This window comes from Eptatretus burgeri, chromosome 14 (assembly GCF_056783735.1).
Source record: "Eptatretus burgeri isolate ZD-2024b chromosome 14, Ebu_testis_v1, whole genome shotgun sequence".
In the NCBI taxonomy this organism is placed as follows: Eukaryota; Metazoa; Chordata; class Myxini; order Myxiniformes; family Myxinidae; genus Eptatretus; species Eptatretus burgeri.
Window position 1 is genome coordinate 43,406,426 of NC_140974.1, and position 11,785 is coordinate 43,418,210.

General features: G+C 44.8%; 1 long non-coding RNA gene across 1 annotated transcript; it reads left to right on the forward strand.

The window, feature by feature from the left end:
• Positions 1-4,232: 4,232 nt before the first annotated feature.
• On the forward strand, positions 4,233-11,406 carry LOC147013048 (uncharacterized). Its single transcript, XR_015051169.1, has 2 exons — positions 4,233-7,779; positions 10,364-11,406. It is a non-coding gene; the product is annotated as an uncharacterized LOC147013048 (long non-coding RNA).
• The last annotated feature ends 379 nt before the right edge of the window (positions 11,407-11,785 follow it).

Below are 11,785 nucleotides of genomic sequence, written 5' to 3' on the forward strand. Positions count from 1 at the left end.
GCATTTTCACAGAGCATTCCGTGTGAGATTCGTTCAAAAACAACGAGATCCGTTTTTCCAGTGACTCGAGTTGAGCTAACCAAGATGGCGGCCCGGCGGCGACACGTCACACGGGTTGTGCTTCTTCGATGTCTTTTCCAATTCAGTGAAAACGAATCGTGATAAGAAGTAAACTGCTCAGATACTCTATTCTGCATTTGTACATTTATATTCGCCTCAATCCATATCACATCGACCGTACCTTGGTAACTGTTGCTTGGTAACCGTTGCGCGTGCTTGATGGGCCTCAGGCTTCTGACGTTGAAGTTCGTTCGAAGGAAAGTTGTGTTTAATTTAATCTAATTTAATTGTTTTACCTTCCCGGATGTTCCATGGATTATTTAATCGAAAGGATAATGCCTGAAGGTTTATGAGATAATTTAAATCCTCTCCAGAAATCACATTCAATGGAGGTGAGTTGTGACGTCACCACAACCAACGAATTAAAATGTTTTAATTATGGACAAGTCATTAGTTAAAAAATGTGGGAACCTCACCGTGGAGAGTGTGCAAGCTTATGAGAGGTGTTGCGACTGGACAATCATCCGCAAGGTCAGTCAAGGACGATGCCTCATCAAGTTCAACAGTCATATATGCAACGGGTGGGGATCGAACCCTTCCCTCACGGAACCATCTTGCCGTGGAAACTGCCCGCTCAGACCACTCGTCCACCCGTCCCCACAGGTTTTAATTGGGTGTTTTATCCCTCTTTACGTTCAGGGAACGGGGATTCCAGTCGAACACCACTCATAACGTCATGTAACCACATTTTAAACCCTTTTAACCCCCAGGGGATGTGGATTTCACACTTACACCACTGTTCACGTCATATAACCACATTTTAAACACCAAGGAATGTGGATTTCACTCTTACACCACTCATCACGTCATGTAACCACATTTTAAACACCAAGGAATGTGGTGTTCACTCAAACACCACTCATCACGTCATGTCACCACATTTTAAACACAAAGGAATGTGGATTTCACTCAAACACCACTTATCACGTCATGTCACCACATTTTAAACACAAAGGAATGTGGATTTCACTCAAACACCACTTATCACGTCATGTCACCACATTTTAAACACAAAGGAATGTGCATTTCACTCAAACACCACTCATCACGTCATCCAACCACATTTTTAACACCAGGGGATGTGGCTTTCACATTGACACCACTCATCGTGTCATATAACCACATTTTAAACACCAAAGAATGTGGTTTTCACTCAAACACCACTCACCACGTCATGTAACCACATTTTAAACACCAAGAATGTGGATTTGACTCGAACACCACTCATCACGTCAAATAACCACATTTTAACCCTTTTAACCATCAGGGGATGTGGACATCACACTCGCACACCACTCATCACAATGTATAACCACATATTTAACACCAAGGAATGTGGTTTTCACTCAAACACCACTCATCACGTCATATAACCACATTTTAAACACCAAGGAATGTGGTTTTCACTCAAACACCACTCATCACGTCATATAACCACATTTTAACCATCAGGGGATGTGGACTTCACACTCGCACACCACTCATCACAATGTATAACCACATTTTAAACACCAAGGAATGTGGTTTTCACTCAAACACCACTCATCACGTCATATCACCACATTTTAACCATCAGGGGATGTGGACTTCACACTCGCACACCACTCATCACAATGTATAACCACATTTTAAACACCAAGGACTGTGGATTTCACTCAAACACCACTCATCACGTCATGTAACCACATTTTAAACACCAAGGAATGTGGTTTTCACTCAAACACCACTCATCACGTCATGCAACCACATTTTTCTCCCCCAGGGGATGTGGATTTCACACTCTTACACCACTCATCACGTCATATCACCACATTTTAAACACCAAGGAATGTGGTTTTCACTCTTCCACCACTCATCATGTCATATAACCACATTTAAAACACCAAGGAATGTGGTTTTCACTCTGACACCACTCATCACGTCATATAACCACATTTTAAACACCAAGGATTGTGGTTTTCACTCAAACACCACTCATCACGTCATGTAACCACATTTTAAACACCAAGGAATGTGGTGTTCACTCAAACACCACTCATCACATCATGTCACCACATTTTGAACACCAAGGAATGTGGTTTTCACTCAAACACCACTCATCACGTCACGTAACCACATTTTAAACCTTTTTTCCCACAGGGGATGTGGATTTCACACTCTTACACCACTCATCACGTCATGTAACCACATTTTAAACCCTTTTAACCCCCAGGAGATGTGGATTTCACTCAAACACCACTCATCACTCATATTGTCTCACAATACGCTCGTTGACCGGTGTTTCCTCAAGTATCATTGGAGTCAGCTTATTGGACACAGCTCCAGGAACTCCTTGGGCATGGTAACCATCAGAGCGACCAGACCAACAGTAGGTGTAACCACCCACCATGATGTCGCCACAATCCGATCTCTTAACCTCAGAGAGTGCTGCAATACGGTTGTTCAAACCCTTGAGATCAGACAATAATGGAGACAGGTGATCATTCTCTCTTTTGGATAAGACATTCCAGGTACCCACTCAAATGGACCGCCTCAGATAAACCCAAGGAGCCTGCCGTCTGGTGGACGACATCTCAGCACCACCACGACACACATTACTGCATTCTGACCTGGGAAGGTTACCCCGTGGTTTCCCTCCTATCATCAAATAATGGGGGTCCCGAAGGCTTTGCCCCAATCTCGTCATCCGGTGAGCTTCCTTCAAGTCTTTCCACAGATTCCCAATGGGATTCAATTCTGGGTTTTGGGTGTATGCTTTCAGAATCTCAGTGTATTTGTGTCACAATAACGTATTCTTTTGGTTTTATTCATTTTCTCTGGAAGGGAGACGGTCATGTACAGGATGGGGAAACGGCTTGGTGGTGCACCAGAGGGTGGATGTTGGTGCACATGAATGGGGTTGGGTGTTAACAGAGAGAGGGAGTGGGGGGTGTTCTGTTCCGAAGGGAAGTGGGGGGGGTACAGAATGAGGGGACAGGTTGTGTGTACCGCGTGGCTGAGGGTAGGTATACCCGGAGTGGGTGGGGGTTAGGTGTGTCTGAAGTGAGTGGAAGTGTGGTGTATTTGGGGAGGGAGTGGTGTGTACCAGAAGTGGTTATTCAAACTGGTTCTTGGCTTTTTATTCCGGCTGGTACTTGCCTCTCAGGCAGGTGTTTGGCTCTTTATTCAGGCTGCTATTTGGCTCTCATGCTGGTACATCAGATGGGGTTAACTCAGTCTGTCATCCTTCCGTGGTTGGCGAAATGAGGACCAGTACACTGGTTTTCGGGGCATCCCATCAGCGGCAGAGTCGCACTCTCAGCCAATGGAGGATGAGGACGACACACCTCCACGTGCATCACTCTGGCCCAGCCCGCCAGACTCCTCCGCCATGTCACGTCACATGCACAAAAAGGACAAACTCCGAACAGGTGAGGGGAACATTGACAGGTTTGTCGATCTTGAAGAATAACAATGAAAATCAGAGTAACAATAAAAGTATTCAATGCACGTTTCAATAATAATACGAGTTCGCAGAACAAGGGACACAGGGGAGTGCAGCTTGGTCTCTGAACATTTCATTGGTTGGAGTATTGTTTTATATCTGCCTCCGGCGGCCATCTTTGTGAAACGTGACGAAGCACGTCGAAATCGCTTTGTCCTCTTCCCTGGCGGCATGGAAAGCGGTTGATACGGAACGAGTCGCCTGGCAAGCGATAGCAAGCCGCTTGAGCCCTGCAGTTTTCGTGTGAGACAACATGATGCCGGTGATGAAAGCTGCGACACTGAAGTGATGTTTCACAGGAAAGTGACACGACACCTGTTCAGCAACTTTTAAAACGACATGTGAAACGTGTTTCCACAACCTTTCCGTACATCGTTGGACCGGTGTCGGCACTTCTGCACAAAACGGCATTTTCACAGAGCATTCCGTGTGAGATTCGTTCAAAAACAACGAGATCCGTTTTTCCAGTGACTCGAGTTGAGCTAACCAAGATGGCGGCCCGGCGGCGACACGTCACACGGGTTGTGCTTCTTCGATGTCTTTTACAATTCAGTGAAAACGAATCGTGATAAGAAGTAAACTGCTCAGATACTCTATTCTGCATTTGTACATTTATATTCGCGTCAATCCATATCACATCGACCGTACCTTGGTAACTGTTGCTTGGTAACCGTTGCGCGTGCTTGATGGGCCTCAGGCTTCTGAAGTTGAAGTTCGTTCGAAGGAAAGTTGTGTTTAATTTAATCTAATTTCATTGTTTTACCTTCCCGGATGTTCCATGGATTATTTAATCGAAAGGATAATGCCTGAAGGGTTATGAGATAATTTAAATCCTCTCCAGAAATAACATTCAATGGAGGTGAGTTGTGACGTCACCACAACCAACGAATTAAAATGTTTTAATTATGGACAAGTAATTAGTTTAAAAAATGTGGGAACCTCACCGTGGAGAGTGTGCAAGCTTATGAGAGGTGTTGCGACTGGACAATCATCCGCAAGGTCAGTCAAGGACGATGCCTCATCAAGTTCAACAGTCATATATGCAACGGGTGGGGATCGAACCCTTCCCTCACGGAACCATCTTGCCGTGGAAACTGCCCGCTCAGACCACTCGTCCACCCGTCCCCACAGGTTTTAATTGGGTGTTTTATCCCTCTTTACCTTCAGGGTGTTATGATGATATGCTAGGTGGTCATATTTTGGACCATTAGTTGTGTGTTAATCAGCTGTCGGGATTCAAACCTTGCTTGTAATTGTGTATTATTTAAACCTTGCTTTAAAATGTTGCTTTAAATGTATCATGCTGTTTTCACTATGTCTTTGATAACCCTTTATGGCTCTGCAGCTGCACAACAGCATGTCCTTGGGAAAACTGTGTATGCTGATATCCCACACATTCCTGTTCTTAGTCATCACCAGAGTTTCCCTTTGCTATCAGCAGGTGCCAGTGTAGGGGTGTAGGAGTCTTAGAAAGTTATTAGTTTGCAAGATGAACTGTTGGGTTGCGAATCTGAGGATTGACTGATTCAACTTCCCTGAGGGCCCCTAGGGAGGAGGGAAAGAAGCCCACTGCCGCATTTATTTCTTTATTTCTTTATCCCTTAGCACACACTTGTAGTCCACACCCAGTTTTGCTTTTGTGTGATTATATATACAACTGTTTTGAAGTAAGAATCTCAATGTGGTCCAGGGGCACCTGACTGAAGGGCCTTTGGGCTGCATTCCGCATGCGTAGTGCCATCTTCTGAAATAAATCGTATCATTCGAAAACCCTCATTCGACTCTGTCATTACTCGGCCGAGTGAAGAGTCATAACAATTGGCGACGAGGATGGGATGCGACTGATGCTGGCGGTGTGGACGGCGGGACTCCACTTGGTGTACAGCGATCACAAGGGTTCAGCTAAAGGTACGTGGAAATTGCACGTATAGGGCACCTAAGACAGGGAGCCCTAGTTAGGTGAAAACTGTACACTTGGTGGGCAGTGCCCCGCTGGACGCAGCTCCAGGATCTGCTCGGATCAAGAACTGTAACGGTAAAACATATGAGGTGATTCGAATGCGGTTTGTTTGAAGGGCACAAAGAGGGCTGGCAGGCCGTATGTTAGAACCGGTAAGGGTCGAGGATAAAGGTATCCGTGTGAAATAAGGAGGAAACAGGTTGGAATCCTGTACCAAGAGAGGGAAGGTTAGAGGCCTTCATTGGGTTTGAGGCTATTAGGCGGCGGGTCGAAAGGGATCTCGGTCCCGGTGTAAAAGGAGAAACGATTTACAGCTATTAGGCGGCTGATTGAAAGGGATTTCGGTCCCGACGTAAAAGGAGAAACGATTTACAGCTATTAGGCGGTTGGTAAGATAAGAACAAAAGATGGGGAATAACTCTGCAAAGAACATAGAGTTACCCAAAGGAACAACACTTAAAGTTATCGGTGAAAGTGGAAAACACTGGAGAACGTTTGCAGCGTGGCTAACGGAGTCACAAAGTGAGACAGGACGTAAGCGATTCGATTCAGAGGGAATCTTGAACCAACGGGAAAAAACACAAAGTTAATGAGCCAGGAGAAGGGCTGTTTGTAGAGTTACCTACTTGGATGTATTTGTGAATACAATGTGGTGGGGAAGGTTGAGTTTTGTGTTAGACGTAAGTTGAGTGTTCCAACCTGGAACTTGTATGTGTGGAACAACTTGTATGTTTGTATGGAGATAATGATTGGTCGTCATCGTTAATGTGAAGACTTTGGACGAGGTGAATTGCGCACACCAAATCCGGAGGAAGGACGATGATGACTGATTCTGCACGTGTTGTTAATTCAGTGATGGGCAAATGTCATTGAGAGAGAGAGTGTGTGTGTGTGTGTGTGTGTGTGTGTGTGTGTGTGTGTGTGTGTGTGTGTGTGTGTGTGTGTGTGTGTGTGTGTGTGTGTGTGTGTGTGTGTGAACTGGATGGGGAATTGAATAATTAAAACCACTTCAGCAGACAGTTTGTCAAATGGGATGTCAAATGGACCAACGTTCGGGTTTTCTCATGGTCCGATAAACTCTGTATGCTGTTTTGGCTTTGAACACTGTACGTGATAAATGGATGGTCTCCACGGAGCATCATTTTGATTTCAAATTCAAATTCAGTTCTGTTTCCACTTTGCATGTTTCGTAAGGCTGATCGACGTTACGGGTTCGTTTTAACGTCAGTTTCAATTCTGGTTTCATTGTTGGGGTCATTAAGCATGTTTTATACTTGATTTTCGTAAATCTGGGAAAAAAAACTTATTTTATGGGGTTTTGCGAGTCACGTGACGTGCGTAGGATTTAACAGGCGCGACGAAAGCACGAAATCGTCGCGTCGAAGGACAGCTTATCGTGAGGGTTTACGAAATGGATTAGCACATTTTACAAGATGGGGACGCCCTTCTTAGGATTCTGTAAAAATTCCGATTTAAAACGAACGTATTTGAGATGTCGTCAAATATTTGTTCCGTGAGTTTGATCGTAAAAACCAACGCGCTGATAAGACGTATTGCTCATGTGAGTGCGTGATGACGTAATCACGCATGGGCCCAGCGCGCTTTGTCAAACTTGAAAGTGCAATTAACACCCTGCTGTGAACGTGCCTGCTTGTCGGAGCAATGTACAAGAATTTCTCGAGGCGGCTGATTTTGAATATGGTGGACAAACTAGATTTTAAAGAGATAGCTTTGTGGTAAAATTAATTAATAAGGACATTGACGTTTCAAAGGATCGCTCGATTTTTTTGTTTCGAGGCGAGTGCACGCGCTATCGGAACATGGAAGCGACAATGCTTTGAAACAAGGCTGTAATATATGTTGTTGTTGTTGTTGTTGTTGTTGTTGTTGTTGTTGTTGTTGTTGTTGTTGTTGTTGTTGTTGTTGTTGTTGTTGATTGGGCTTCGTGACCGGAAGAGGAAAAGAGAAAAAAAAAAAGAGACGCGGAAGAGGCGCAGGACCGAGGGATTTAGGATGGATGGTGTTGTGATAATGAAGTGCCGTACTGTGATTAGCGGCAACGGAGATTGGGCGGATGTGGCAGCACTGTGTATGGGGGTCGGTGGCTGGTGATGACTCGGTGGCTGGTGATGACTCGGTGGCTGGTGATGACTCGGTGGCTGGTGATGACTCGTATGCCGCGTGCTCCGTGGAGGGTCGTGCTGGAACAGTAATGGTATGTAGTATACTGTATTAGGAATGGTGTACTCTGAGGAATGTAATTGGGATTAAAGTATGGAGTTTGCCTTCAGTATTATGTGTACAAGTTATTGTATTTTGTTATTCTTACCCTATGTATATTTATGTTGTTGTAGATATGCGTATGGGTTTTGTGAGAATAAAGCCGATCGAAAAGGTTTATTGTTGATTACTACAACAGATGGAAAGGGCGATTTAAATGCTTTGAACAAGGAACGGATTTTATTTAAAGTGGGTTTATCTTTTAGCCGCGTCTCGCGTAGTAAACGCCGGCTCTAAGAGTTCCGCGTTGTTCTTATTATTATTCTGGTAAAGACAAAACCTTTAGGACGTGGCTCTTGGACACATTTGTCCTTGTTTACATGTCAGACATCCAAGAACAAGGACGTTTGGTAGGCTACGCACTTATCAGGATGGCGGTGTTTTTGGGGAAAATTACGGGCGGAGCTCGTGCTGTTTGAACACGCAGCCATCGTGGGCCTTGACGAGGGAGCGTTTCGATTCTCTGCCTGTCAGGGTCGAGATGTTTGTCTGGAAGCGGACAGAAAAGCATGTCTGTTGTCTTTATATGAGCCTCTATCTGTCAGGATAAATTCATTGGATTTGGGAAGTATAAGTGGAATTAAAGGGATGTAGAGGAACGGTTGCTTAGCAACGACATCGATCTGGAAGGAATGGAATTGGCTTTGCACTGCACTCACTGTCTACTACGATGAAACAGGGCAGGATTATGAATACGTGGCCAAAGCACATAGAGATTACATCGTCAAACGCTCTCTGATGACAACCAACCGATGGATCGGGAAGGAAGGAGCGGCGGTGGAGGTGAAACAAGCCGCCAGAGAGCGCGAACTAATGAAGCACAGAGAAGGACTAACACCGTACATCTCAATGGCAGTTAGTAACAGACATAGTGCAGGGGAGTTAGGAAGAATGGTGAACAGATTGAGATGCGCCCCAGAACCACAAGATGGAGCAACGAACACCAGAACACTTTACAGGCCGTCAGACAAGGAGATGGATGGAAGGTATGCTTGCCTGATCAAAATCTACAGTAGTGTACAGTAAGGTCTCTGGCCTTCACATCCACTCACCACGCACCCAGAGCAACTTCCAGTCCTGCAAGCTCTAGCCATGGTTGGAGCCTCATACGGAGGTATCATTTAAAAATAATCTTTTACACAAATACTTGTCATTATGTTGCAGTTGACTGCAGTGTTCAGTGCAGTGGCATGCTGTAAACCTTGTAGTAACGGAGACAGTGACAGAACCTTTGACGACACAACATGCAACTCCCACACTACTCCTTTGTGGGGGGGACCTATCACTAGGCAACACACTAACACACTCAAGCCAAAGAAACCGTATACACCTCCGTGGCAAAGGGGGACACGGAAATGAACCAGTACCAACCCCACAGCGACATAGGAGGGGAGCGGCTGGAGAAAGAATGGAAGCAGGTGAATACGCAAGGTTGGGGAAAACATACAACCAAGAACTAGATAAGGTAAAGATATTTTCAAAGGAACCTGGCAAGACCGCACCACTCATTTCCAGAGGGCTGACAACCATCCAGCCACAGCAGCTCATAGAACTGTCTTGCGTCCAAGCCGAGGAAACTTATGATTTGATAGAATGAAACGAGGAAATAAAATCGATTCGATGGTCTTATGCCATGACAAAACCTGTTGGGAGGGACGTCAGAAAATGCAGAAAAGACAGAAGTGGCTTGGCAGAACAAAACTCAAGACAAAACCCAGTGGGGGCACTTTGCACAAATAGGATTCATATGGGGTCAACACGCATCTCTAATTACCCAAGTTCCATGGGCCCCTAAAGAACCCTTTTGGAGTATAGTTGTGAAATCTTGTGAAAATACAGTAACCTCCCGGAGAAGAACACATTTCACTTATAGGTGTTTTCACCTATAAGGCTTGAAGCTCTCACGAGCGATCGAGTGGAACGCAAGGAGGGTTACGCAGGGTGGAGATTATATTTCATGACTGGGGAGACTGGTTACTGTGCCTGGTCGGGGCAGCAATCCTAATCATCATGGGAATCATTTTTGGAGTATTTCTGATCAAACGTCTCATTTCCATTTGTCTAAAGAAATGCTGTGAAGCCTCACCCCTCACCCAGGCCATCATAATAATTAACAGCGAACTCATGGAGGAAGACCCCGAGGACCTCTGTATGGGGCCACAACCCGACCCGACCCCCACCAGCTGAGGAGCCAACAAGGTGTTCTGGCGGAGGGGCGCCCTGGGGAAGACTCTTCCAGGTATTACTGATTACTTAACGAACCTTCAAGTGAAAAGGTAAGCCAAACATGGACTCACACATCTCACTACACACGAAGATACAGGAAGTTGTAACAAGAAAGAAAGGAAATCTACAAGTAAAATGCTGATGGAGGTTTATGATAGATGTGGCAGTGTTTTGACTAGCATATGCATAATCGTGGAAAATGGACAATACCAGATAGTGAAGGCATGTATGGAAAATACTTGTTTGACCCTTATATGTAAATATGCATCTCATGAGACTCTTTTGTCTTCTAGCGCAAGTTGAGAAAGGAGCTTCCACCATGCCTTGAGCGCTCACAGTGCTGCTCACCCATTATTACATTTGCATATTGTAAATATTATTGTTGTAATTAGTGTTGAGTATAATTGCCTAAATAATAATGTTGCTGTTAATATTGTATAGACTTGTAGTGCCTTTAATATTGTGTGGACTTAACATCAAATTTGTATATGACAACTTAATGGGAGACTTGTGGCAGTGGGCAAGACAAAAGGCAACAGAAGCTAACCTGAACCACCGGCAGTTGGGGACTTCTCATTTGGGAAATGTTGATGGCTATCCACGGCATTTGCAAATCCCGTTTGGCAGGCGCGGGGGCCTAGGGGTAGCTGCTACAGGAACCAAATAGGGGTCCACTCGGTTGGTGAGTATCAGGTGTGGCTGGGTATGGTCAAAATATGACCAAGGAGGGAAACTGTTATGATGATATGCGAGGTGGTCATATTTTGGACCATTAGTTGTGTGTTAATCAGCTGTCGGGATTCAAACCTTGCTTATAATTGTGTATTATTTAAACCTTGCTTTAAAATGTTGCTTTAAATGTATCATGCTGTTTTCACTATGTCTTTGATAACCCTTTATGGCTCTGCAGCTGCACAACAGCATGTCCTTGGGAAAACTGTGTATGCTGATATCCCACACATTCCTGTTCTTAGTCATCACCAGAGTTTCGCCTTTGCTATCAGCAGGTGCCAGTGTAGGGGTGTAGGAGTCTTAGAAAGTTATTAGTTTGCAAGATGAACTGTTGGGTTGCGAATCTGAGGATTGACTGATTCAACTTCCCTGAGGGCCCCTAGGGAGGAGGGAAAGAAGCCCACTGCCGCATTTATTTCTTTATTTCTTTATCCCTTAGCACACACTTATAGTCCACACCCAGTTTTGCTTTTGTGTGATTATATATACAACTGTTTTGAAGTAAGAATCTCAATGTGGTCCGGGGGCACCTGACTGAAGGGCCTTTGGGCTGCATTCCGCATGCGTAGTGCCATCTTCTGAAATAAATCGTATCATTCGAAAACCCTCATTCGACTCTGTCATTACTCGGCCGAGTGAAGAGTCATAACACAGGGAACGGGGATTCCACTCGCACACGGCTCATTACGTCATGCAACCACATTTTAAACCCTTTTCACCCCCAGAGAATGTGGATTTCTCACTCTTACACCACTCCTCGCGTCATATAACCACATTTTAAACACCAAAGAATGTGGTTTTCACTCAAACACGACTCGTCACGTCATGGAACCACATTTTAAACACCAAGAAATGTGGTTTTCACTCAAACAGCACTCATCACGTCATGTTACCACATTTTAAACACCAAGGAATGTGGTTTTCACTCAAACACGACTCGTCACGTCATGTAACCACATTTTAAACACAAAGGAATGTGGTGT